This window comes from Sus scrofa, chromosome 10, assembly GCF_000003025.6.
Source record: "Sus scrofa isolate TJ Tabasco breed Duroc chromosome 10, Sscrofa11.1, whole genome shotgun sequence".
Classification (NCBI taxonomy): domain Eukaryota; kingdom Metazoa; phylum Chordata; class Mammalia; order Artiodactyla; family Suidae; genus Sus; species Sus scrofa.
In genome coordinates this window covers 63,235,651-63,263,589 of record NC_010452.4, presented here as the reverse complement: position 1 = coordinate 63,263,589, position 27,939 = coordinate 63,235,651, and positions in this window count along the sequence as shown.

Genomic DNA, 27,939 nt, shown 5'->3' with positions numbered 1-27,939 from the left:
AAAAAGACAGAGCTTTAAACGAAGAGCCAACACTTAGAAAAAAACATGAACAAACACGCATAGGACTGACCTCGGTTTTGAGTAACGACGGGGAGAACAATGCCGTCGAAGTTCAGTCGTGTGGGATCCCGTCACTTTTGTTTGACATTGCGGCCAAGAACTCGGTGTCAGCATTTACACGAAATCCGTGGGTGTCGTTGCTTATCTCGACTGTTATATAATCTGTGTTGCTCCTTAGGCTGTGGTGCTCTCGTGTTGGCCTCCCCCAAGTCTCAGGCAACGAGGCCACACCTGCGATGGAGCGGGACAGCATTCGAACCTCCTCAAGGGTGTGCCTGTTTGCACCCTTTTTCTCGCGGCACGGGCAGCTTTACGTGAATGGTGCTAACTCTCTTTTTCCCTGTTGTTGCAGGTTTCAGTTTGAAAGGAACCCAGTTGTTTGAAAAATGTAGGTTACGTGCCACCCAGGAAAGTCCCTCTCTGAAGCGCGGTAGACGTGGAGCAGGAAGTCAAAGGTGGCCAGCAGAGATTGCTGCCACCAGCTTCTCAGTGCTGGCCCGGAATCTGAATCTGTTTTTTTTTTTTTTTTTTGTCTTTTTGCTATTTCTTGGGCCGCTCCTGCAGCATATGGAGGTTCCCAGGCTAGGGGTTGAATCGGAGCTGTAGCCACCGGCCTATGCCAGAGCCACAGCAACGCGGGATCCAAGCCACGTCTGCAACCTACACCACAGCTCATGGCAACGCCGGATCGTTAACCCACTGAGCAAGGGCAGGGACTGAACCCGCAACCTCATGGTTCCTAGTCGGATTCGTTAACCACTGCGCCACAACGGGAACTCCTGAATCTGTTCTGATCGCTGTGCAAAACAGAGTGAATAACGAGTGAAGGCAAAGGGGCCTGCCAATGTTCTCCTCGAGTTTCTAGATTGGGGCAGTTTTCCTCAGGACCATCGTTTGCCATCACCCGTTTCTTCATTATTATTTTTTTCTGCCATTGCCTGCCCCCCCTCTTCTTTCTCTTTAGGGCTGCCCTTGTGGCATGTGGACGGTCCCAGGCTAGGGGTCCCATGAGAGCTAAGCTGAAGCCGATGCCACAGCCATGGCAATGCTGGACCTGAGCCACATCGGCGACTTACGCTGCAGCTTATGGCAAGGCCGGATCCTTAACCCACTGAGCGAGGCCAGGGTTCAAACCCAAGTCCTTACAGACGCTATGTCAGGTTCTCAACCTGTCGAGCCACTATGGGAAGTCCTGTTGTCCAATTTTGGTAAGTACGGTTTTGCGTTACCCCGAGATCATAATTCTAAGCACAGAGGTGGTGCCCAGTACTGATTCTTGAAGGAATGACTGGATAACACGAAACTGGGTACAGTGAGAAGATGGGCATGAGAAATCGGGCTCCATCAGCAACCGGCTTCCTGATCCAGAGAGCACAGCTTTTCCTGGCTGTGTTTTTTTTCCCTGACTTAGGTTAGGGCTCCTTACCTCGTGAGGTTGACCCTGTTTCTAGCCAAACACTGTCTTCCAGAAGAGTCATGGGTCAATTTTTTTTTTTTTTGTTTTTTTTTTTTTTTTTGGTCTTTTGTCTTTTGAGGGCTGCCCCTGTGGCACATGGAGAGTCCCAGGCTAGGGGTCAAATGGGAGCTGTGGCTGCTGACCTACACCACAGCCACAGCAATGTGGGATCCGAGCTGCGTCTGCGACCTACACCACAGCTCACGGCAACACCGGATCCTTAACCCACCAAGTGAGGCAGGGATGGAACTTGCGGATTCGTTTCCGCTGCGCCACGACAGGAACTCCTACGGGTAAGTTTTACGCCAGCGGTCCCTTTGCTTTCCCTGGATGTGTCAGAATTTCCAGCAGCAAAGGGAATGAAACACACTGTGTTATCTTCTTTCTCTTCCAGAGTCTCGGATCGTAACTCCAGTCTTTCTCTTAGTGACTACGGAGGACCTCACCCGAGCACTGAAAGGAACTCAACTTCTAGTTATAAGATAAATAAACCCCGGAGATGGAAGGTACTGCATGACGGTGAACAAGAGTATATTGTATACCTGAAAGTGGCCAAGGTAGAACTTCACCTCGCCCGAGACTTGTGGAAGTTCCTGGGCCAGGGATCGAATCCCAGCTATAAGAATGACCTGAGCCACAGCAGTGACAATGCCCGTCCTTAACCTGCTAGGCCACCAGGGAACTCCCTAAAAGAAGAGAGCTTAAAAGTTTTCATTGCAAGAAAAAAAATGTCCCTCTGTGTGGGGATGGATGTTAACTAGACTTTTTGTGATGATCATTTCATCATATAGACGTGCATAAAATTGCTGTCTTGGACTCCTTAAGCTAATACAATGTTGTGGGTTGGTTATCTCTCAATAAATCTGGGGAAAATCTCAGATAAGGAGAAGATAAAGGTGATAATAAAACCATAAAGATCACGATCAAGAATAAAGATAACACTCATTTGTTAAAAGCTTACCATATTCCAAGTCATTCTCACACCTAAGTCACACAACCTGGGTGTTGGAATCATTGTATTTCCCCTTCTGTCAATGAGACAGTGGGGCTAAAGGAGGTTATTACTTATGCAAAGTGACACAATGAGAAAGTGTCAGAGCTGAGCTTGGAAGCCGAGGGTCTTTGTCTCCAAAGCCTGCGCTCTCGCCCCACAAAAGTGACGACAACCTTGAACCAGGTCGCGTCTCCGGTCCTCGTGGCTCAATAATTCTCCGACTTTCCATCGTCATTGTCTTTTGCATCTAGTGCCTCCTTCTTTGTTTCAGCCCCTCGAGTTTTACAGCCACCGTTAACGACAGCAATGCTTGGTTCTGGTGTGACAAATATCAAGAAGCTTACTGAAGTCCGGGTTTGAGCCAAATACCCGATGGGGTTTGCAAGACATCCGTCAGGAGGGCCAGGTTTAACTTATCTTTTCACGTCTAGGATAACCCAAGAGCCCAAGACGTGGGTTTTTATTATTGTCGCTCTTTTACAGGCAAAGAAATTTGCGCAAAGAGAGGCTGCAAAGCTCCGAAATAATGAAACCAGACTTAAATCTGGGCCATTTGTCTAGAAAGCAAGCACTATTTAACTCCATTCGATGCTGTGATATTGTAGGCGCTTAACAAGTATTTGTCAAATGAATGAAAGCTAGCATGATGCCTCGATTTATTTCCTGTGCTCTTAAAACACAAGAAGTCCAGTGGCTCCTGTGCAAACCAGCTGTGGATGTGCTATTTCAAGAGGCCCAGCTGTGCGTAAGCGAATCCAGGGCCAAACAGAAGAACACAAATGATGACTTTGACACCGTCCGCCAATGGGAAACTTCCCGGTGTAGTTGTGTGTGTGTGTGTGTGTGTGTGTGTGTGTGTGTGTGTGTGTGTGTTGGGGGCAGGGTCTGAGGCCAGAGGCTAGATTGTTGCCAGTACAGGCGGACTAGGTGAGGGTGAGGGTGTAGGACCTGCAAGAGAAAAGTGGGACATCACCGAAGTTTGCTGAGAAAGGTCCACAGCCCTTGGCAGGAATATTCTTCACCAAAGAAGAATTTTGTGCCCATATACAAAACTTCCTCGAGGAGATCAGAGTCTCACCAATAGTCTGTCCCTGGCCCCCCCACAAACTCTCTTGTTGATCTTTCACCGTGACTTCCGATGTTTATGGGAGACGGGAAATACCAGCTCAGTGCGATGAGACAGAGGCAGACTCTGGAGATATTTCAGTGGTTCCAGATCAATGCAAGCAAGCAAACATCCCAATAAGCAGGTCACACATATTTTTTCGTTTCCCAGGGTGTACAAAAGTACAAAATTGTTTATACCGCATTGTAGACTCTTAAATCTGCAGTAGCCTTACATCTAAAAAAAACCCAACAGTGTATGGGAGTTCCCACTGTGGCTCAGCAGGTTAAGAACCGAACATAGTGTCCCTGAGGATGCAGGTTGGATCCCTGGCCTCACCCAGCGGGTTAAGGATCCAGAGTTGCCGCAAGCTGTGGCATAGATTGCAAATGTGGCTTGGATCCGGCCTTGCTGTGGCTGGGGCGCAGGCCTGCAGCTACGGCTCGGATTCCACCCCTAGCCTGGGAACGTCATACGCTGCAAGTGTGGTTGTTTAAAAAAAAAAAAAATCATTTAATTAAAAAATACTTTCTTGCTAAAAAGTTCTAAGCATCACCTGACAATACAGGGTTGCCTCAAACCTCCAATTCGTAAAAAAACAATCTGCGAGGCCCAAAAAGGATGCAACGCAACCCAATGAGCTATGCCGATAACTGAATGAGGGAGTTTTCTGCCTTTTGCAAGAAAGACCAATCCTTAAGCAACGGTTGAAAAAAAAAACAACTTTCCCACTGAGCGAGGCCAGAGACCAAACCCACATCCTCATGGATCCTAGGTATGTTCATTTCCACTGAGCCACACGGGAACTCCAGCCTTCAGCTTTCATAGGTGAGAAATAAACCTCTTTTTAAAAACTGGAGTATAGCTGGTTTACAATGTTGTGTTGGTTTCAGGTGTATAGCAAAGTGATTCAGTTCTATCTCTGTCTGTCTGTCTGTCTCTCTCTTGAATCTATATTCTCTTTCAGATTCTTTTTCCACGTAGGTTATCCTAAGACATTGACGATAGTTTCCTGTGCGATCCAGTAGGTCCTTGTTATTCATCTATTTTATAAATAGTGCCGTGTGTCTGTTATTCCCAAACTCCCAATGTAGCCCTCTTCCCTTTCCTTTCCATGTTGGAAAACAGATGTCTGTTTTCTGTTTGTTTGTCTTTCTTTCTTTTTCAAAGCATTGTATGTACCTCTTAGAAAGAGAATAAGAGTCTGAAGCCAAGTTTACGTATCCTGTTAGGTACCCGAAACTGCTTGATCCAACAAATATTTGTAACTCAGTACTTACCTATTACTAAACAAATGAGATAAATGGCTATTTTTAGAAAGTGAAGTAGAGTTGGTGTGTAAGTCACAGGTGTTCGATAAAGTCACAATCTGTAAAGATTATACTCTGTTTATAGTTATTATAAAGTATTGGCTATCCTCCCTGTGTTGTACAGTATATCCTGTCGCTTATGATAAATGGCTCTTTTTGAGGGCTGATGTGCCCCAGGCCCTGTAATTTCAGGCATCTAATCTCATTTAGCCTCCTCATAACTCTCTTAGATAGTCATCAATATCCCCATTTTATAGATAAGTGCACTGAGCCTTTGAAAGTTTAAGAAATGACCACATTCAATGAAGCATAAGACCCAGCTCTGTCTGCTTCCAGAATTCCTTCTCCTTTGAGGCTTTACTGCCTCCAAAAAGTAAGACCCCAGGCTTCCCTCCAAACCCTCTGTGAGAACACAATATTTGTGGATGTTTATATAAATATTCAGTAAGTATTTGTTCAATGAATAAGTCAGTGAAACAGCATTTATTTAATTAGGGTGGCAGGGACTAGTTCTAAAGCGAAGGATAATTTATGTAACGTTTATGAACCTATTTGTATTAAAGAATTGTTAAATGTTTATGAGTAATAACAGTATTGTGGTTACGATTTTAAAAAAAAGAGTTCTTATCTTTTGGAGATGCTCTCTGAAATGTTTACAGATGAAATGACACGATGTCTCATATCCATGTCAAAAAAGGGTGAGGTGGAAGAGGAGAGCTTAGATTCAACAAGACTGGTCCTGGATTGATACCGGATGTGTATATGGGGTTCATTTTATTAATTTCACCCTTGCTCTCTCTCTCTTTTTGGGCCTGCAGGTGTTTCTGGGTCAGGGATTGCACCTGAACCACAGCAGTGACCTGAGACACAGCAGGGACAACACTGACTCCTTAACCTGCTGAGCCACCAGGGAACTCCAATTTCTCTCACTTTTCTACATGCTTAAAATTTTTCATAATAAAAATTTTTTTAATTAATTAGTTTTCAGGAGCTCCCATTGTGGCTCAGTGGTAATGAACTCAACTAGTATCCATGAGGTTGCATGTTCGATCCCTGGCCTCGCTCAGTGGGTTAAGGATCTGATGTTGCCATGAGTTGTGGTGTAGGTCGCAGATGTGGCTTGGATCCCACGTTGCTGTGGCTGTGGTGTAGGCCAGCGCTTAGCTCCGATTCAACCCCTAGTCTGGGAACTTCCATATGCCGTGGGTGTGGCCCTAAAAAAAAGCAAAAAAAAAAAAAAATTAATTTTCAATAAGAAAAAAAGGAGGGGGTGAATAAAAGTCCATTGCAGGGATGTTTATTTTAGTTCTTTTTTAAAATGGTAACTTAAAACATATTTCTCTAAATAAGTATATTTACAGAGAAAAATGAAAATAACAGGAGGACACAAAACATATACGTAGAAATGAGGTAATAAAGTCATCAAAATTCTTAAGGCATAGTTGAGGGTGTGAACAATAGTGAATATTATATTTTAACAGTGGGCTATGAAACAATGTTTTAAGGATGATTTTATTTTCTCTGAATATAGCTTAAGAATATAGAGAGCAAAGCGTGGCAAACTCTGATGGTAATGTTACAGATAATTATCTTAATATATTTCCCCTTTTAAAAATGATCTACAAAGATCTTACATATTTTCTATGATTAGAAAAACAATTCAATGGTTTTTCACTTTCTTAATACAGACTTAAAGTTTGATTTCCTGAATTTGTGGTGTGAGTTTTTGTAAGTGGTTTTCTCATCTGGAAATGAGGGAATCAGTCTAGACAACATCTGGGATTCTTTCTATTCTGAACTTCTATAATTCTTCTTCTCTCTTTTTTTTTTTTCTTTCTTTTTCCTCAGGGCCACACCCTTGGCATATAGAAGTTCCCAAGCTAGAGGTCTAAACGGAGCTGTAGCTGCCGACCTACCCAACAGCCATGGCAACTTGGGATCCAAGCCGCATCTGCCTGCGACCTACACCACAGCTCATGGCAATACCAGATCCTTAACCCACTGAGCGAGGCCGGGGATCGAACCCCAGTCCTCATGAATACTAGTCAGGTTCGTTTCCACGGTGCCACAACGGGAACTCCCTGAACTTCCATAATTCTGACTATCCCAAAAAACACCATAGGTGCCGCCACTTGGCTAGGTCATTGTCGGCAGTCACATTCGTGGACAGAAGAAGCATCAGGTCCGGCCACACCCTGAGGTCAGAAGTCAGGCCTAAAGTCACCGTGCCTTTGGGGCCAAGTGTACCGCTAGGTTGTTCTCTAATGTGTAGCCTGGGCTTTTCCTCTGTGGCAGCAGAGATATCAGGCAAAGAATGGGGTGACTTGTAGAAGGCTCCTCCTTGCTGCGAGATGGAATTAAGCCAGAACATGATCGAGATAAAGCCCTTCCTTCTGAATCGTCCAGCAGCCAATGGATGTTGCAGCTCATCCTTCTGAAGACTATTCCAGGAGTTAGACCTCAGTGGGAATGACTTAATCACAACAGCCTTTTAGTAACTCCAAGTGCTGAGCGTTGATAGACCTCGTGTGCAAGATACAATCCAATGAAATCCAAACCCTATTTAAGGACGATTCGAGGATATAAACAATAACATTCTCATGGGAATTCATCAGCCAACAGACCCACACATGGGTGGATGTGATTGGACAAGCTGTGTCCTTCAATGCACTCCTTTTGTGTAGATATCAGCTTATGATCCACCCACATAGGGGCACCAAGGGCCTGAAAAGGCATCTAAGAAAAGTTTAATACATTTAAAAAAAATGCACACAGAACGATAGCCAGTCTCTTGGGCTAGACCATAATGCAAGATAATAATACAGAAAAAGAATATATGTATGGCTGGGTCATATGCTATATACCAGAAATTGACTCAACACCATGAATCAACTATACCCTAATTAAAAATAAATTTAAAAATTCGATATTTTGTACAAAGATATTTTAATTTGAATATCCCCATGTTTTTCTCCTGCCTTTCTAAATTCATGCCATAAATGTTCTGCTATTTAAAAATGTCTTTTGAGTTATATGCAATATGTTTGAGTTTCTTTTTATTTAATATCGTTGGTCAAATTTTGCCCTTAAGTGTTTTAAATCCAGATGTATTGATTCTGCTGGGGGAAAAAAAAAACATTAAAAAGTGCTTAAATTACTGTCATGTACCATTAAGAAAATTTGTATCCCGAACTAGTATTAGTAGGATCAGGATTTCAGATTTTTCTCTACTTCAAATCCATTTGGAAGAGAGGGCCTTACTGTTATGATCTACCATATACCTAATATTAAGATTCATATGAGTTGTAACAGGTAGAGAGCAGATATTTTCCAACTTAGTTTCTTATCCTGAGTCCTTGCTTTATTAGTGAACTTTGGGTTCACTGCAAATTAGAGATAAAATAAAACACTTTCCTAAAACCTCTAGAAGGCTCCTTTATGGGGTAAATTATTTTAATTCACACAGTGCTCTTTGGAGTTGAAGTTACTTGGCTCCAAGGAATGACTTTAATTGGCTCTTAAGTGTGAATTCTTTTTCAAGTCCCCCAGGGGACAAGAGGTAAGAGGGGGCCACACTTTGATGAAGGAGAAAGGCTGAAGCAAATGAACAAACTCGTGGAGATTCTTCATTTTTGGCCATCTCATTTCTGAGGTTTTGTTGAAGGAAAAGCGTTGCGTAGCAAAGGCCACTTTTGGGTCCTTTTGACCCTCAAACTGTATCAGGATGGAGAGAGCTGAAGACCGGAAGAGCAGGAGAGCATGAAAGTAGCTGAAGGTGAGAAGGAAAGAGAGGCTTGGAGTTGGAATATTACTCAGCCACAAAAAAGAATGAAATCATGCCATTTGTAGCAACATGGATGTCCTAGAGATTATCCTACAAAGTGAAGAAAGTCGACAAAGACAAACGTACGATTTTGCTTATCTGTGGAATCTAAAAAATAACAAATGAACTTATTTACAAAAGAGAAATAGACTCACAGACATAGCAAATAAACTTATAGTTACCAAAGGGGGAAGGGATAAGATAGGAGTTTGGGATTAAAATATACACACTACTACTTATAAAATAGATAACCAAGAAGGGTTTACTATCTAGCACAGGGAACTACACTCATTGCCTTGTAGTAACCTATAATGGAAAAGAATCTTAAAAAAGAATATAGGGAGTGCCCTTCGTGGCTTAGTGGTTAACGAACCCGACTAGTACCATGAGGATGTGGAGTTTATCCCTGGCCTCGCTCAGTGGGTTAAGGATCCGGCGTTGGTGTGAGCTGTGGTGAAGGTTGCAGACTCAGCTCAGATCCAGTGTTGCTGTGGCGGTGGCTGTAGGCCAGCGTCTGTAGCTCCAATTCCATCCCAAGCCTCGGAACATCCATATGCCAAAGGTGTGACCCTAAAAAGGAAAAAAAAAAAAGAAATATATGTTTATGGGAGAATATATATGTATAACTGAGTCACTTTGCTGTACACCTGAAACTAACACAACACTATAAATCAACTAGATTCAATTTAAAATTTTTTTGTCATTTTACACTAAAAAAGACAATTTAGATCTTATAGCTTCAGATTGTAAATAATTAAATTTACATTGCAGATACATGTATGTGAACAAGAGTATAGCTTATAAAGATGCAGAGACATCTGTATCAGTGAAAGACAAATTGCTGCAAAAGAGATTTGATATAAAGCTTGCCTCCATTTTTTTTTTTTTTGCTTTTTTTTTAATATAGGACCGCACCTGTGGCATATGTAAGTTCCGAGGCTAGGGGTCGAACTGGAGCTACAGCCGATGGCCTACACCACGGCCACAGCAACATGGGATCTGAGCCACCTCTGCAACCCACACCACAGCTCACAGCAATGCCAGAGCCCCAACCCACTAAGCGAAGCCAGGGATCAAATCTTCATTCTCAGGGGTACTAGTTGGGCTTGTTACCGCGGAGCCATCCCAGGAACTTCCTAAAGGTTGCTTTTATTACTTTCATAGAAGTCCAAATTCATCTGTAGGATCATGTGCCTTTTAAACATTTTATTAGAGATCATTTTTTGAGGGTGACGCAGAACCGTTGAGAGGTAGCGTCCATGCTCCTTTCCTAAATACCCTGACTCATGCTCACATCGGAGAGGAGCACGCTGACGTAAGAATTTACTAGAACAGTAATGGCCACGTTATTGCTTCCAAACCCTGGTCAGTAGGGTGATCTCCTTAACAAGCCTTATTACAGTACGTTCATTCATTTCCGGGAGGATTGCATTTTCTATGGGGCTCGTGTTGTGAATCCTCATCATTTTCATTGCATTTTTTTTTTTTTTGGTCTTTTTAGGGCCACACCCACAGCATATGGAGGGTCCCAGGCAAAGGGTCGAATCAGAGCTGTAGCCACTGGCCTACGCCACAGCCACAGCCATATGGGATCTGAGCCGCGTCTGTGACCTACACCACAGCACAGGGCAATGCCAGATCCTTACCCGTGAGCGAGGCCAGGGATCAAACCTGCGTCCTCAGGGATGCTAGTCAGATTTGCTTCCGCTGCGCCACGAAGGGAACTCCGTCAGGGCATTTCTTAAAATGTGCCCACCTTACATCAGCTGCTCCCGTCCGAGACTGCCAGCCTTTCCTACTCCTGCTGTGACCAGGTGCTCGGGCCCACCTGTGCAAGTCCCCTACAATCCACTGGCCCATTAAGTGAGAACTTTGCACCTTCATAAACGCCGTCCGAGCTCCCCCTGGCCAAGCTCCTTCTTTTCCTGAGGATGAAGATGGTCCATGGTGACCACTGCAATGACTATTTACCAATCCCTTTGTGGCCCTTCTTGGTTCTCAAGCATAGAAGAACAGAGCTTGACCACATAGCCAATAGATAGGCTCCTTATTTGTAAGTTTTTATTTATTTATTTATTTATTTATTTTTGCTTTTTCTAGGGCCGCACCCACGGCCTATGGAGGTTCCCAGGTTAGGGGTCGAATCGGAGCTGCAGCCACCGGCCTACGCCAGAGCCACAGCAACACGTGACCCGAGCCGCGTCTGAGACCTACACCACAGCTCACGGCAACACCGGATCCTTCACCCACTGAGCGAGGCCAGGGATCGAACCCACAACCTCATGGTTCCCCGTCGGATTCGTTAACCACGGAGCCATGATGGGAACTCCTATTCATAAGTTTGTAAATAAAGTCACCCAAAAGGTGTGAAAAATAAGTTTCCTGAACGTTGATTAGCTACCATAGCTGGGGTAGCCATGGGCTGGGGGGTTAGAGTGAGTGAGAAAACGGCATGAGGTTAAGGTTGAGAAAGAAAACCTGAACAGTAAAAAAGGGAAGAAAGAAATTTCTGTCCGTATCCGCCTGGGAAACCGTCCCTGTCCCTGCAGCTCGAGTGATTTGAATCATCATGCTGTCCTGAACCAGAGATGTCTCTTTTTTTTTTTTTTTTTTTAAAGAACATCCAAATAGAGATGTCTTGCCTTTCTAAGACGTAGTTAAAAAGAAATTATTTAAAAATAGGAGTTCCCGTCGTGGCGCAGTGGTTAACGAATCCGACTAGGAACCATGAGGTGGCGGGTTCGGTCCCTGCCCTTGCTCAGTGGGTTAAGGATCCGGCGTTGCCGTGAGCTGTGGTGTAGGTCGCAGACTCGGCTCGGATCCCGCGTTGCTGTGGCTCTGGCGTAGGCCGGTGGCTACAGCTCCGATTCGACCCCTAGCCTGGGAACCTCCATATGCCGCGGGAGCGGCCGAAGAAATAGCAACAACAACAACAACAACAAACATAAAAAAATAAAATAAAAAAAATATATTCTTACACGTTTATAGTATAAACCTCCCTGGGGAGCAAAAAGAGGGGCTGGTCAATGTTGATCACCTGCTTCAAGTCTCTGAGTTCCTCTCTCGGGCCCCCTGATCTCCGCGCCCCCTGCCCCGGTGCTGTTTGCCGTTTCCACGTCCCCCACTTGGGTTTGCTCTATAAAGCTGTGTTGGGAACATTGCAATTTGCTGTATGTCATACGCCTCGGTGGTGTCCTGGATATCACTTAGGCCCTTTCTCACCCAGGATGAGAAGTGGGACCGTCCTTGCCTTCGGCTAATGTTAACTACAGGCTCATCAGCTGCTCTGCCATGTTCACTCTACTTTGTTTTCTGTCTTTTCTTCCAGTTTAAACCTTGGTTCTTCTTTGAATGCAGAGAAGTCCTTGAAAATTCTAGCCTGTGTCAACTAAGCACATGGAAGTGAGCAACTAGCCAACCTCCTCCTTAGCCACTGGTTAGCGTTTCAAAGGGAAAATGAGTGTGGCAGCTGAGGGGCACCGTGAGAGTCCCAAGGGCGAGTTTAAAGTCAGGGAAAAGCTGTAGGGCCCTTTCGTCGGCTGCCTGTCCCCACCGCAGGGTTTTTCTGGTTAAAGATAAAGCCCAAATTCTGCGTGCATTGGAATCACGTGGAGGGCTTGTCAAAACCACTTTGCTGGGGGTTCCCATTGCGGCACAGTGGAAACAAAGCTGACTAGTATCCATGAGGAGGCAGGTTCGATCTCTGGCCTTGATCAGTGGGTTAAGGATCCTGCATTGTCATGAGCTGTGGTGTACGTTGCTGACATGGCTCGGATGTAGGCCGGCAGCTGCAGCTTCTTCTGATTCCACCCCTAGCCTGGGAACTTCCATATGCCTTGGGCAAGTCCCTAAAAACCAAAAACAAACAAACAAAAAACCTCCCCCCAAACCAAAAAAACACAAAAACCCACCTTGCCATTCCTGCTTACCCACTCCTCCCCCGTCTCCCCTCTCCCCAGCCCCAGAATCACCAATTCTGTTAGGTTCAGGGTAGAACCTGAAAATTTGCCCTTCTAATACATTCCCAGGGGGTATCACAATGAATCAGATGCTGCTGCTGGTCCTGGGACCCTGGGCTTTGTGAACCAGTGAGGGGGAGGTTTCAGGAGCTTTTTCTTTCTTTCTTTTTTTTTTTTTTTGTCTTTTTGCCATTTCTTGGGCCGCTCCCGCGGCACATGGAGGTTCCCAGGCTAGGGGTCCAATTGGAGGTGTAGCTGCCAGCCTACGCCAGAGCCACAGCAACGTGCGATCCGAGCCGCGTCTGCAACCTACACCACAGCTCATGGCAACGCCGGATCCTCAACCCTCTGAGCAAGGACAGGGATCGAACCCGCAACCTCATGGTTCCTAGTCGGATTCATTAACCACTGTGCCACGATGGGAACTCCCAGGAGCTTTTTCTCTTTCGCTGGATTAGGAAACAAAGATGCATGAGAGGCGATGGTGCGGAACAAGGCAGGTCCCCTGTGGTCATGAAGAAAATGTGGTCAGAGCCAGAGTAACTATGTATATGCTCGGAGGAGAGCAGAATTCATGCTCACTTGGGGCAATATAAGAATACTTTCCAGAAGCGATATTTAAGGTGCATTTGAAGGGAGAGCAGGGGGCTTATCAGGTGGGAAAGAATATTCCAAAGAGAGGCTGGAGGACAAGAAAAAACCATACGGTATTAGAACCTATGCAGTTTAGGAAGGATTGTTTAATATGACCTTCGTATTTACTGAATATTTTCAGCAATCAAATTTACCCAAGACTGTGGGTCTGCTTCTCTTCACACAACACTATCCTCTTTTTTTTTCACTCGTATTTGAATCCTCACTTATTCTTCCTGGAAGGCAGAAGAAAAATTATGAGCATAGATGGCCTTGATCCCAAACCTGCAATGATTAATTATAATCTTTCCTATGCATTACACATTCCTCATGAAACTAGCATGTGCCTAAATGCTACCCAAATAACTAGTGGAAAACGTCAATGAATTCAGTCATTTGGCGCCAAGTAATTGAAAAAAAAAAGGTTTGTAATTTTCAGAATTCACTTTTTAATGCTGAATTTAGTCAAATGGAGACAAAACCGGGCCGTTTGATTTTTTTTTTTTTTTTTACAACTTTCCAAGATCAGAGATGTTTAGAGTAAATATTACCTATGGGTAAAACAAATTATCATGGGAGTTCCCTTGTGATGCAGTGGCTTAGGGAGCTGGCCTTGTCACTGCCGTGGTTCGGGTAGCTGCTGTGGCATGGGTCCCATCCCTGGCCCAGGAACTTCCACATGCTGCTGGCACAGCCAAAAAAAAATTTATTGTGGTATGAACTCTGAAGCAATGCCCAGAAGCAACTGTTCTCTATGTGATCCACTTCTGGTGCTTTCTGTAAATATCACATTCACACTTTAGTTTCATTTACAATAATAATTAAATACGTAGTCACTTATCTCTTCAGTGTTCCAAGTTATTAACCTGATTAAAAAAAAAACTGATTTTAGTTGGTTTCTTGTTTAGGCAACTGATAGAGAGATAGGATGGATTTCTAAGGAACAGCAGAGGTGGGAGTTGGAGATTTTGGCAGAATGTTGCTTGGAAAGGGTGAGCTTAGCTGCCAAGAACATCCAATATGAGTAATTCAATCCGTGCTTCCTGGCTAATGAACTTATACACAAGTTCCAAAATATGGGATTCAGGGACTGTATACCTTGTTCTGGAAAAAAAGCCTCACCTTTGCGATATTTCCGTAGGTTAGGTATAGTTGATTTTATAATTGCACAATACCATTTATGAAAGTATGGTAGAGTTATTTGTGAAAAATAATTAGGTAAACTTACCTTGTTAAAAAAGTGCAGACTATATGACATGTAAAGTCCATTCCAAGAGTTCCTGTCGTTTCGCAGCAGAAACAAATCCGACTAGGAACCATGAGGTTTCGGGTTCGATCCCTGCCCTTGCTCAGTGGGTTAAGGATCTGGCATTGCCGTGATCTGTGGTGTAGGTCGCAGACATGGTTTGGATCTGGCGTTGCTGTGGCTGTGCTGTAGGCTGGCAAATACAGCTCTGATTCGACCCCTAGCCTGGGAACCTCCATATGCCGTGGGTGCTGCCCTAAAAAGCAAAAAAAGAAAAAAAGTCCATTTCAACTCTAAGATTTTTATTATTTTATGCCTAAAAAATCATTTCAAATTTAAAGATTTATTTATTAAAAAAAAAAAACAAAAACCCTGGCATTCCCATTGTGGTTCAGCGGTTAGTGAACCTGACTAGCATCCATGAGGAGGAGGGTTCAATCCCTGGCCTTGCTAGGTGGGTTAAGAAACCGGTGTTGTCATGAGCTGTGGTGTAGGTCACAGATGCAGCTTGGATATGGCGTTGCTGTGACTGTCTCTTCAGCTCAGATTTGACCCCTCGCCTGGGAACCTCCATATGCCATGGGTGCAGCCCTAAAAGACAAAAAGACAAACAAACAAACAACCCCCCCAAAACAAAACACCCAACAGTGATTTTAACAAAGAAGCAAATGAACTACGGACAAGAGCTGAGTATACTGCATTGCATCCACCGTTCTCTTTATACCACACACGACACATAGTAGGTGCTTAAGTAAATATTTAATGGTCAAGTGACACAGAACTTAATTTTTCTTTATAGTTCACTTGTGATATTGATGTGTCGGACAACTTTAAAAATGAACCTTTCAGAGATGGTCCTACGTGAGCAAATGAAGAATTGAACCCCCTCATTCCAATAATTTTGAAGGCAAACTATTCTATATATTATATCCAGATAGTTCAAGCCCTAAACAAAAGTTTCCTCAATTTTCTTTTTGGCAGAAAAGTTTCAGAAAAAATAAGTTTCAGCTGTTAAGCAGTCTCAGGACTGCACCACACTTCTTAATGTGTTGATTACGCCAATGTAGTGAGTGAGCGGAAGTGAGGTCAACCTATTGTCTTTTGACATAACGCTTTTTTTTTTCCCAGAATTAATCCCAGGGTTTCACTTGTCTCCATTCGGATAAAGAGCTCTGCTGATTTTTGCCTGGGAAAGTATATCAGGAGCTTTCATAAATCTGAGAGAGAAAGGACAGCCTTTGGAGAGTGGAGGCAAAGCTTTCAAATAATGGAACGTTTGTCCTGTCCTGATTGGCTCAGCCAGGCGTCATCTCACCTTCTGCTGGAGCCCCGGAGCCGAACATCCTCTTTCTGTAAGCCTTTGATCAATGCCGTGAGATATTTATGATGTCACACTAACTTCTGAAGGTTGTGAAGACTATTTTGTTGGACATGTTAAGTGATTTTCGCTTCTGTGCCAATCTTTGGCCCAGACTAAACTTATCCAGGCTCTTAGGGTTTATCCTCCCCATGCCAAATATGGCCTAGAAATCAATTTCCAAACAGGGAAGCACGTGGAATAGCTTGTGGGTCTTACAATGAGACAAAAGGCACTCATCGCAGTTGTAAAGGGTGAACATGAGAGAAGACTTGAGAAGGAGAAGGGCATTGGAAGAAGAGGAGGAGGAAAAGAAGAGGCATAAGAAGAGGATTCAATTAAATTTCCTCCCCTAGTCTCAAGACTGACTATTTCTATGCAACACTGCCTGACATAGTGAGTCATCTGCTTCAGAAGATGTAAACGGGGCTTTTCATCTGAAGAGTTGTGGCATGAAAATTCAGATAATGAACTAAGTAGGTACCAATAAATTCTTACCACCAAGCCAATTATTGCACCCAATATGCTAAAGCATTTATCACCTAATGAGGTGTTTATGAAACAGCTGTATTTAGTGAACAATTCATTTTTTTCATGAAAAATCAAGAGGCACAATCTACTGCATTGTCCTTGGTTCTGTTCAAAACAAGCTATCTGAAACGATTTCAAGTTGTATCTTAGAGTGCTGGGCAGTCTCCAGAAAATATTGCTAGACTGTTCCTTTAGTGAAATGAAACACATAACAGGTCCATAAAGAAGTATGAGCAGAACTTACTTATCTAATAACGTAAAACAAAATGGCAGTTACAATCAGCTGGTTAAAACTTACTAATTTCCCATACTTTGTTTATAAAATGATCAACCATCTCTCTGTACATTGAAAAGACTTGTAGGATATATTGGAGTTCCCGTCGTGCTTAGTGGTTAACGAATATGACTAGGAACCATGAGGTTGTGGGTTCGATCCCTGGCCTTGCTCAGTGGGTTAAGGATCTGAGCTGTGGTGTAGGTTGCAGATGCGGCTCGGATCTGGCGTTGCTGTGGTTGTGGTGTAGGCCAGTGGCTACAGCTCCGATTAGACCCCTAGCCTCGGAACCTCCATATGCCGCGAGGGAGCGGCCCTAGAAAAGGCAAAAAGAAAAAAAAAAAAAAGGCTTGTAGGCTCTATAGTTACAAGGTCTTTCTGAATAATAGTCACCTTAATGCAATATTTTTGCTGTCATGTTAATGAATTGTCAAATGCAGATTGTGTTTTAGTTGGATTATTTGAAATCCCCTAAACCAGACCTGAGTGGGACATAATCCTATAGATATCTAACAATGTGGTTTAAAGACCCAGTGATGAAATTTCATTCCTAGAGTGTTATTTCTTGCATTTCCTGTTTGTTTTATGCATCGTTACTGTCTGAGCTTCCTAATGCCCTTGAACTAAGACAACAGGTCACCCCTATCTTTACCAAACGTGGAAGCAGAACGCCACCGGCCCGTTGCAATGGCCAAGTCTGTGTGAAGTGTGCTAATATTATTTGAAATTAGAAATCGGTGTTTAACTTGTCCTGTTAAGATCAAAAAGAGCATTGGTGGCCATGGACAAGAACAAATAGCCACGCACTTTACAAAACCCTGGAAAGAAATAATCAGGTTTCATGTTTTCTTTCCTTCCTTCCTTCCTGTCTTTTTAGGGCTGTGGCATATGGAGGTTCTGAGGCTAGGGGTCCAATCAGAGCTGTAGCTGTCGGCCTACACCACAGCCACAGCAATGCCAGACCTGAACCTCATCTCTGACCTACACCACAGCTCACGGCAACACGGGATCCTTAACCCACTGAGTGAAGCCAGGGATCGAACCTGTGCCCTTATGGATGCTGGTCAGATTTGTTTCTGCTGAGCCATGATGGGAACTCCCAGGTTCATATTTTCAATAGAAGTTAAAATTGTCCTAGAAAAATCTGGAATTTCTCTTGGTTGTACTCAGAGACAAAAATCTTTCTACCTTTATAATCCAAACCCAGAAAAGAATTTCATGCATTATGTACTATAGAATTACTGTAGCCCAGTCATTTTCAGGGAATGATTGATACAAGGGACCTCTCTCTTGGTCTTTTTGTACCTATGTAACACTTTGCACACAGTAGATTTCTAATTATTGTTCATTTGTTTTGACTTAACCTGCTTAATTAGTAAGATTCCTATACGGGTTTACTACTCATTGAACTTATGAAAGATAAAATCAAGAAAAAAGAAAATAGGCTAAAGAAACATTGGAGTATATGAAGCAATACTGAAAAACTGAGTTAGAAGGTATGTGTCATTTGTTTTCAAACTTTTTGGTGTCAGGACCTTTTGACCCTCTTAACAGTTACTAAGGACATTCCCCCCTCAAACTCCTAAGGACTTCAAGTGATTTTGTTTATGTTTTTTAATCTGTGATATTTACTCTATTGGAAGTTAAAAAACAGGACATTTAAAATATTTATTTAAAATATTTAAATTTAAAATATTTAAATTTTTTCATGTTTTATTCATGTTTTGGCTCTAATATTCTTTTTTATTACTTAAAAAAATTTTAAACATTTAAAAATCATTAATTTTACTTAAAAATACTTAGGAAAATGTTTCTTTTAAAATACAGCTAAAAATTCAGCTAAAAATAATGACAATACATCTATGACACATGAATCATATGTCTCATGAAAAATATCTACATTTTCCAAAACAAAATAAAAATAGTGAGAAGTCATCATTTTTACAATTTTCCACATTTCTATCAAGCAAACATCTAGATTCCCATATCTGCTTCTGAGTCCCATCCATGTGGCCTCACACATGTGTGTGGTGGGAAAAGGGGTGGGGTCTCTGACCCCCTCCCCAAAAGATCTCAGGGACTTCAGGTTTCATCAGATGACACGTTGAGAACTGCTGGCACACATACATAGCAAAAGAATTACTACAGTGAATAACCTGTTGAAATCTCTCAAAACTTGATCTGCTGGTCCATGGTATTGTTCTTGCTTTCACAGTGAAATAGAATTTTTTTGCAATGCAATGGCCGTGATTCTCCTGCGTAGCTCCTGGAAGGGTTTTCTTTACCTACAGTTCCATTTATACAACTTCAGTAAATTTTGCTAACTTCCTGTCCTCCAGCTAAAGAAATAGGATGATCCTTAAATGATATCAATTACTATCTGTGCTAACCATTGTGTTCATTATCACTCTGCAGTCTCCAGAAATGTTTGTTGGTCTGTCATTTAAAAACCTAAGATGACACAATGATGTTTGTTTCCTAGCATTTTCCTCCTCACCAAGGCTGACACTGCTGCTCTGGTGAAATATTCCAGATTTGTTTCACTCTTCACCTAGTGATAGATAATGATGAGTGGGCTGATAAGTAGATGAATCTGGTTACATGGGCTCAGCATAGTGAGATTCTGGAGATAACTATCTGGTTTATAGACAGGTTTATGAAGATATTTTTCAGACTTCTGCTATTGCCTTGAAATGGAACCATCAAAAAAAAAAAAAAAATGCCAGTTTTGCTTGTGGATTAAAAATCTGAGGGCTCACCCTAGATTGCATAGGTTGCAAATTTTAGGATTTTGTCAACATTTACTAATGCAAATTATTTTTCATAATTTGCCTACTTCTCAGCTTCTGATAATGCAAAAGATCCTAGAGTATACACAAGTACAGTTTCACAGTATTGGAAATTCTAAAAGGATTTGGAAAATCTTAAAGCATAAAAGAAAGAGAATAGAAATATGAGTCTATATAGATGACATTTTTCTAAACCCAGTTTCCTTAATCCAATGGCATTATGAAAGGAACCCAACGTTTTCCTTACTGAACTACTCTGTTCAATTTTTTAAATTTTCAAAAAATTTAAAGTTTTTACACAATTTTAAAGGTTACTTTCTACTTACAGTTATTACAAATATTGGCTATAGTCCCTGTGTTGTACAATAGATCCTTGAACCTAAGTTACACCTAATAGTTTGTGCCTCTCACTCCTCCCTTCCTGCGTTGTCCCCCTCCCCTTACTAGTAACAACTAGTTTGTTCTCTATGTCGATGAGTCTTCTTCTTTTATGTTATATTCACTACTTTGCTGTATTTTTTAGAGTCCACGTATAAGTGATATCACACAGTATTTGCCTTTCTGTCTGACTCAGCATAATGCTCTCCAAGTCCCTCCATGTTGCTGCGAATGGCAAAATTTCACTCCTTTTTGTGGCTGAGTAGTATTCCCTTGTGTATATATTAATATATACCACATCTTTACCCATTCTTTTGTTGATTGACACTTGGGTTGTTTTCATGTCTTCGATAATGCTGCTATAAACGTTCAGGTGCATGTATCTTTTCAAATTTGAGGTTTGGTTTTTTTTTTTCCAATATACACCTAGGATTGGAATTGCTGGTCATATGGTAGTTCTACTTTTGGTATTGTGAGAAGCCTGCATACTGTTTTCCACAGTGGCTGCACCAATTTCAGTCTCACCAACAGTGCGCAAGTGTTCCCTTTGAACTAAGCCCAGTTTTGAATGATTGACCTAAACAGGCCTTTTGACTTCCTGCAGTTTAATCTTCAGTCCTCAGCGGACATGTTGACCAAATGAATCACTTAAAATTAAATGATGAATTAATTAGCTATAAGGTGAGATTTGTTTGTGCTACAACGCCCACGAATGTGGAAATAAAACTGTTCCCTAATATATAGAGTTCACCAAGGAGACGTTGGTGTTTAAGGGATTGTTTTTAAGCCAGAAGATGTTTAGTGGCAATTCTATAGGCAGCTGTTTCTCTCTCCGAATATATTTTAATGGCCATTTCTTTAGCTTTCGTTTAACAAACATTGTTCGGCTGACTTGTTCTGAGTGTCTGTCTTACCTCTCAGGGACCAGGCACTGCCATGAACCCAGCAATGTAAGACTGGAAAATTCAGTTCCCTACCCTCCGGATGCTACAGGTTCATAATCTAATGGGAAAGACCAACAGTGAGAGAAGGGCTGCGAAAGAGGCAGGCGTAAGGCACTCTGGGAAAACAGGAGACTATGCTTGTCTTCCTTGGAAGGGCAAGGAAGGCTTCCTAGAGGAGGAAACATGGCTGGGAGGAGTGGGACAGGTGATACGGATGTAACTGCCAGAATAAATCATAGAGCTTTGAGTGAGAAATACACTCTGTGCATCCATCAGAACTTATTTGCTTGTAAGTGACAGAAACCCAACACTACTTAGTTCAAGCGAAAAGAGAATGCACTGGCTCAGAGTGGGAGGTCTGAATTCAGAAACAACTTTATTCAGCGTCTCATATAAGGTCATCAGCTTGTGCTCCCATTCTTTCTCCCTCCTTCCTTCCTTCCTTCCTTCCTTCCTTCCTTCCTTCTTCCTTTCTTTCTTTCTTTCTTTCTTTCTTTCTTTCTTTCTTTCTTTCTTTCTTTCTTTCTTTCTTTCTTTCTTTCTCTCTCTCTTTCTTTCTTTGCTTCCTTCCTCCTTTCTTTCTTTCTTTCTTTCTTTCTTTCTTTCTTTCTTTCTCTCTCTCTCTCTCTTTCTTTCTTTGCTTCCTTCCTTCCTTCTTTCTATCTTTCTTTCTTTCTTTCTCTCTCTCTCTTTCTTTCTTTGCTTCCTTCCTTCCTTCCTTCTTTCTTTCTTTCTTTCTTTCTTTCTTTCTTTCTTTCTTTCTTTCTTTCTTTCTTTCTTTCTTTCTTTCTTTCTTTCTTTCTTTCTTTCTTTCCTTCCTTCCTTCCTTCCTTCCTTTCTTCCTTCTCCCTTTCCCTCTTTCTTTCTTCTCGCCCCGAAGTTCTGAGTTGCCCTTATTCTCTCCTACTCCAGATAGGTTTTCTGCTCATAATAGAGAAGAGAGCCACCAGTACCCTCTAATTCACATCCATCTACTTCTTGATCCAAGAAGCTTCCGTTCAAACAATCTCCGTGCTAGATCCCTACTGTCATTGGTGTCTGTTCCCGAGGTGAGGGCTTTGAGTATTTGATTGGCAGCTTGATCAAAGGTAACTCAGAGCAGAGGAGGAGCAGGACAATGAAGAAATGGCTAAGGCACACGTGGTGTGGAGGAGGCTGGGTGGCTAAATGCACAGAAAGAGTTAACTGCCCACAGCAGTAGACAAATTTGACTCCACTGCCATGCATTTGACAACGATCTTTCTTAGCATTGGTTGTGATTTTTCCCCAAAGTTCATTAGGCATTTACCTACATAGCTTTATACTTTTCTGGATTTGAAAAGAGATTTTTATCTCATCTGAGGAAGTACAGCCTTCTCAAGGAAGCTAAGAGCTGAGGGCTTTCTACAAATCATGGTTTGTCCTTTCTAACTCTTAGTAAATATTTTTTTAAACTTTTTATTATTATTATTTTTTTTGTCTTTTTGCTTTTTCTAGGGTCACTCCCATGCAGCATATGGAGGTTCCCAGGCTAGGGGTCCAGTCGGAGCTGTAGCCACCGGCCTACGCCAGAGCCACAGCAACGCGGGATCCGAGCCGCGTCTGCAACCTACACCACAGCTCACGGCAGCGCCGGATCCTTAACTCACTGAGCAAGGGCAGGGACCGAACCCGCAACCTCATGGTTCCTAGTCGGATTGGTTAACCACTGCGCCACGATGGGAACTCCTTAGTAAATATTTTTATGCAGCTAAGTTTTGGTCAAGCAAATATCAAGAGGAAAAGAAATCCCCAAAGATCAGAGGATGTGAAAGGAGGAGAGCGTGGTAATGCCTCTTTTGCCTTGGTGATGCTGGGAGAAGGGTTACCGTGGACCTTTGAGAAGCAGATGTTGGAATTATTTCTTCCCCTCACAGTAACTGTCTTTTCACACAAAACCCAGAATGTGGGCTGTTCCCCAAGTGGTGGGGATGTTCAGAGAGAGAGATCAAGGAACAGGTGGGGTTGGGCAGCAGCCACCTAACAGAGGAAGTTAATCACTAAAGTGTGAGGAGCTGGGGACAACTGTATTTTATAGAACTCTTCTCTGCAGTAATACTAAATGGGTTCGAAACTGCTCAAGGCACAGGCAAGGCTTGGGTGATGCTGAAACAGCCTTCAAGGGCTGGGTCCACTCAACTGTACAGCTTTGCATTTGCTGGACCTCAATAAATACTGAACAAATGTTTACAGAATATTGGCTTAGGGCACCAGAGCATCACCTTTCTGGAGCCCTCACAGGGCTTATGTGAGGCATGCCCAGTTCTCACCCAGGGCCACTTTCTGTGTAGGTGCCATTTGTAACATGATCAGTACCAGGGCTGGTTATGGAGCCCTTGTGGACTGTGTAGTCATTCCTATGGCAGATTCTAGAAAACAAATCTTGTCTACCATTGTCAGGCATTTTCATTAAAAATGACTGACAGTGTTCCTTAACTTGTGACTTTAGAAAACAACAAAAGTAATTACCTGCAAATAAGAAAAACAGCACAGGGTTGCAACTGTTAATTTAGACCTATAAACACAACTAATTACAGGTGACTTCTGCAAGCATAGTCTTGTTTAACTCTCTAAGATGGCACCTCTCCTTGGTGGCGGGTCCGAATCAGTCTTGCTGCTTTTCTGCAGTCTTTTAAGATTGGTTTGTTCCCTTCTTGGGTGATAGTGGGCCCTTGTCCCTTGGTCTCCAGTGTCACATCTTCTCCCATGCACCGTGGATTAAGAGAATTATTTCAGGATGCAAATCGGCCACCATTTTTGCAAATAGTCAACCATTCCTGCCACTCATGCAGGTTTTCTCTGAGTTCCACTGGTCTGGAGGTTGCCCTGCTCCACATGTGACTTCAGGTATCTTGGGCTCACTTCTCATTTTGAGTTCATGGGCTATTTTGAAGGCTCTATTTTCTTTTGGGGGGTCTAGGCTGATGGCGGCTCTTAGGCATTCTGAAACTGCTAAGACAGTGGCTTTTTTTTTTTTTTTTTTTTTTTAGCTATTTCTTGGGCCGCTCCCTCGGCATATGGAGGTTCCCAGGCTAGGGGTCGAATCGGAGCTGTAGCCACCGGCCTACACCAGAGCCACAGCAACGCGGGGTCCCAGCCGTGTCTGCGACCTACACCACAGCTCACGGCAACGCCGGATCGTTAACCCACTGAGCAAGGGCAGGGACCAAACCCGCAACCTCATGGCTCCTAGTCGGATTCGTTAACCACTGCGCCACGATGGGAACTCCAGACAGTGGCTTTTCAAACCTTCTCGACCACAACCCACAGAAAGAAATTCATTTTACATTTCGCCCAGTGCACACATGCGTACATAACCAAGACAAGTTACCACCCTTAATGCAAATGGTGCACCGCTCTTCCTGTCCAATTTCTTCTATTCTATCCCATTGCCTTCTATTCCATCCCATCTCTGAGCACACGTCTCATAGGCTCCCAAGATGAAAGACTGGCTGGGTGATGTCATTTTGTCTTAGTAGGCGGACTCTATCTGTGGCCTCTTTGTGATTCAGCTGACTCCTTTCTAATCCCTGGACTGGAAGGGAATTATTTATCTGTTTCTTAGGGAAGATCATTAAATTAGAGATGCCCTTCGGAAGACAGTATTCACAGAAAATGAAGACTCACATAGGTTCTTGCCTTCCACTCTTTTCTCTTCCAAACTGTTTGCCTCACCATTGCAGTCCTAGGTGACTTTTTTTTTTTTAAGTCATATCCTATTTGCTCAATATTATTCTGATTATTAGATTATTATCGTTATTTCCCATATATAGTTGTATCCATTGATTACAAAAAAAATATCATTATAATCAACAAAAACTGATTTCCAGTGGTGAGTCAACAAACAGACCTGTCTTCCCCATTGGCCTCTAGCTGGATTTATAACTGGGACAGCTCCTTGAGCGTTTGTACACTTTTCGTCTTCAGCTTCTTCATACTTGTCAAAGGACAATGTTATCAGTTGTTTGAGTTTCATTATGTCTAAGGCGACTGGAGAAACTCTGCAGATTCCCCCTGTGGCAGGGACTGCTCATGCCCCCCCCCCAAAGTGCCTTCCCCTTTTCCGTAGTAAAAGAATCCTGATTTTGTGGAGAGGAGCAAGGAGTCCAGCTAAGAACACTGGCGTCTTCAGCCTCCCCTGCATCTGAGTTGGTCCCATGATGGACTTCTGGCCAGTGAGGCGTGAAACAGAGGGGTTCTGGGAAGGCTTCTGCTTTTCGGAACCAGGCACTGCTGTTTCGTGCTCCTCCTGCGGGAAACTGGGAAACACCCGGCTGCCGAGCCACTGCCTCTTGGCCGGAAGGTATCCTCAGATGAGGATGAGAGGCAGGAGTTGTTTCAGCTGAATACCAAGATGTTCTGAAGGTCTATTTAGATAGCCCTTTTCCTGTACTGCTTCCGTTCTTTTGTTTTTATCTGTATCACAGAGATGGCAGTGAGAACCGGGGAGGCGATGAACCGGATGCTGCAAAGGTCCCGGTGGAAAGAATCAGAAAGAGCCCAAAGCCGTGCAGAATATATTCCACCGCAGTTACAAGCGTAGAAGAAAGTCAAGGCAATAAGGACGCCTTTCACGTGACAACCACACCATTGCTGAGTGTCATTTTTCCAGAAAGGAATTCCAACTAAAGCCAGAGGAGAGGCTGAGGATGCTGGGCAGTTCCTGCCTGTTGAAGATGATGATTGGACCCCATAAGTGCCTGTTGCTTAATGCCCTCCTGTGACAGATTGGCTTATGGAACGTGCTGGTTTCTTTCCTGTTCCTGTAACACTATCTCTGTTTTCTTTGCAGGACAATTAAGATCGTGTCTACTGGGCTTCCTCAAATTAATGAGATGCTCCCTTTACTCCCTTGATTAGAGACGAATCTCTCCCTGGACAACGATTCTGTGGGCAGATGAAAGAGTAAGTTGCGTCCCCATCTTCACAAATAAATTAAATAATTTTTGTGCACATGACCGTTGCTGTCGTATCTGCTCCCACAAGATGAAAGAGTAGACGTCTGAAATGCAGTGCCCGCTGCCTATTAAGATCTCCATAGTTAAGGCAGAAACATGAGTTTATTTTATTTTTTATTATAGCAGAGTTGATTTACACTGCCAATTTCTGCTGTACAGCAAGGTGACCCAGTCACACATATTTATACATTCTTTTTCTCATATCATCTTCCATGATGTTCTAGCCCAAGAGACTGGGTAGAGCTTCCTGTGCTGTACAGTAGGATCTTATGGTTAAGAAACTTGACTTTAAACATTATCATTTGCACCATACAAGCAGTATGAGGGGTTTGAAAGAAACGCAAAACACTTTACACATAGCATACAGCTTCTGGGACAGTGGGCCTGAAATAAATTCAGAGCATAAACATCATACATGTCTTGAGGAGAAGAAACTTCCATTGTGCTGAATCCTGTTACCTTCCCATCCAATTCTTAATGCTGACTAGATGTGAATATTTTCCAGCAGGGAGAGGCAGAGAAAATCCCTCCACTTGGAGAGTGGTGGGGGGGGGGTGCCCTGTTACAGAACAGAATGAACAGGGTGCCTAGTGCAGGAAGACCTTGATTTTAACTCCAGCTCTGGCACTTTCTAGCTCTGTGACTATACAGCAAGTTCATGATCCTTCTTCCCTTGTCAAATGGATAGATGGATAATATGCTACCTGCCACAAGGGAGAACTCTAAACCCTTTCTTTTTGCCATCTCCTGCCTCACACTAGACCTTGTACTCGGTCTTGAACTGCAACAGTCAAGTGGGTACTCTCTCTCTCTCTTTTTTAAGGTTTTTATTTTTTCTATTATAGTTATTTACATTGTTCTGTCAATTTCTGCTGTACAGCAAAGTGACCCAGTCACACATATATGTACATTCTTTTTCACCCATTATCCTCCATCATGTTCCATTACAAGGGACTAGATATAGTTCCCTGTGCTATACAGCAGGCTCTCCTTGCTTACCCACTTCAAATGCAATAGTTTGCATCCACTAACCCCGAACTCCCAGTCCATTCCACTCCCTCCCCCTCCACAAGCGGGACCACAAGTCTGTTCTCCAAGTCCATGAGTTTGTTTCTTTTCTGTAGATAAGTTCATTTGTGCTGTATATTAGATTCCTGATATAAGTGATATCATATGGTATTTGTCTTTCTCTGTCTGACTTACTTCATTTAGTATGAGAGTCTCTAGTTCCATTCATGTTGCTGCAAATGACATTATTTTGTTCTTTTTTATGGCTGAGTATATTCCATTGTATATATATATATATATATATACCACATCTTCTTAATCCTTTCATCTGTTGATGGATATTTAGGTTGTTTCCATGTCTTGGCTATTGTGAATCAGGCTGCAATGAACATGGGGTGCATGTGTCTTTTTCAATGAAATTTTTGTCTGGCTATGTGCCCAAGAGTGGGATTGCTGGCTTGTAGTTAATTTTTCCACATTGAGTTTTCTGAGGTACTGCCATATTCTTTTCCATAGTAGTTGTACGAATTTACATCCAAGTGGGTGCTTTCTCAATGAACACATTTCATGGCATGATTTATGTGCAATTACTTGTAAACTTCATAAATGTTATGGTATTGCAAAGTGGTTTTCCTATTCTTTTTCTTGATAAGGTTATCTCTAAGCTGCAAGTTGAAAGAACAAACCTTTAAGGGAGAAACATAGAAAAAAGTAAAAAGGTTTTGAATTGGGGGTTATTCGATGGCCTAAGCCTTTGATAGCTGTAGTATGGGGTGAGATCTGGGGTCAGGAATATGGTTAATGGTCATATTTCACGGAGTAGGGAGAAAAGGCATGCTTTTTGGTGTTTGTGTGCTTTTATTTAAAACTACATGAAAAAGAGGAGTTCCCGTCGTGGCGCAGTGGTTAACGAATCTGACTAGGAACCATGAGGTTGCGGGTTCAGTCCCTGCCCTTGCTCAGTGGGTTAAGGATCCGGGGTTGCCGTGAGCTGTGGTGTAGGTTGCAGACGCGGCTCAGATCCCGCGTTGCTGTGGCTCTGGCGTAGGCCGGTGGCTACAGCTCCCATTCGACCCCTAGCCTGGGAACCTCCATA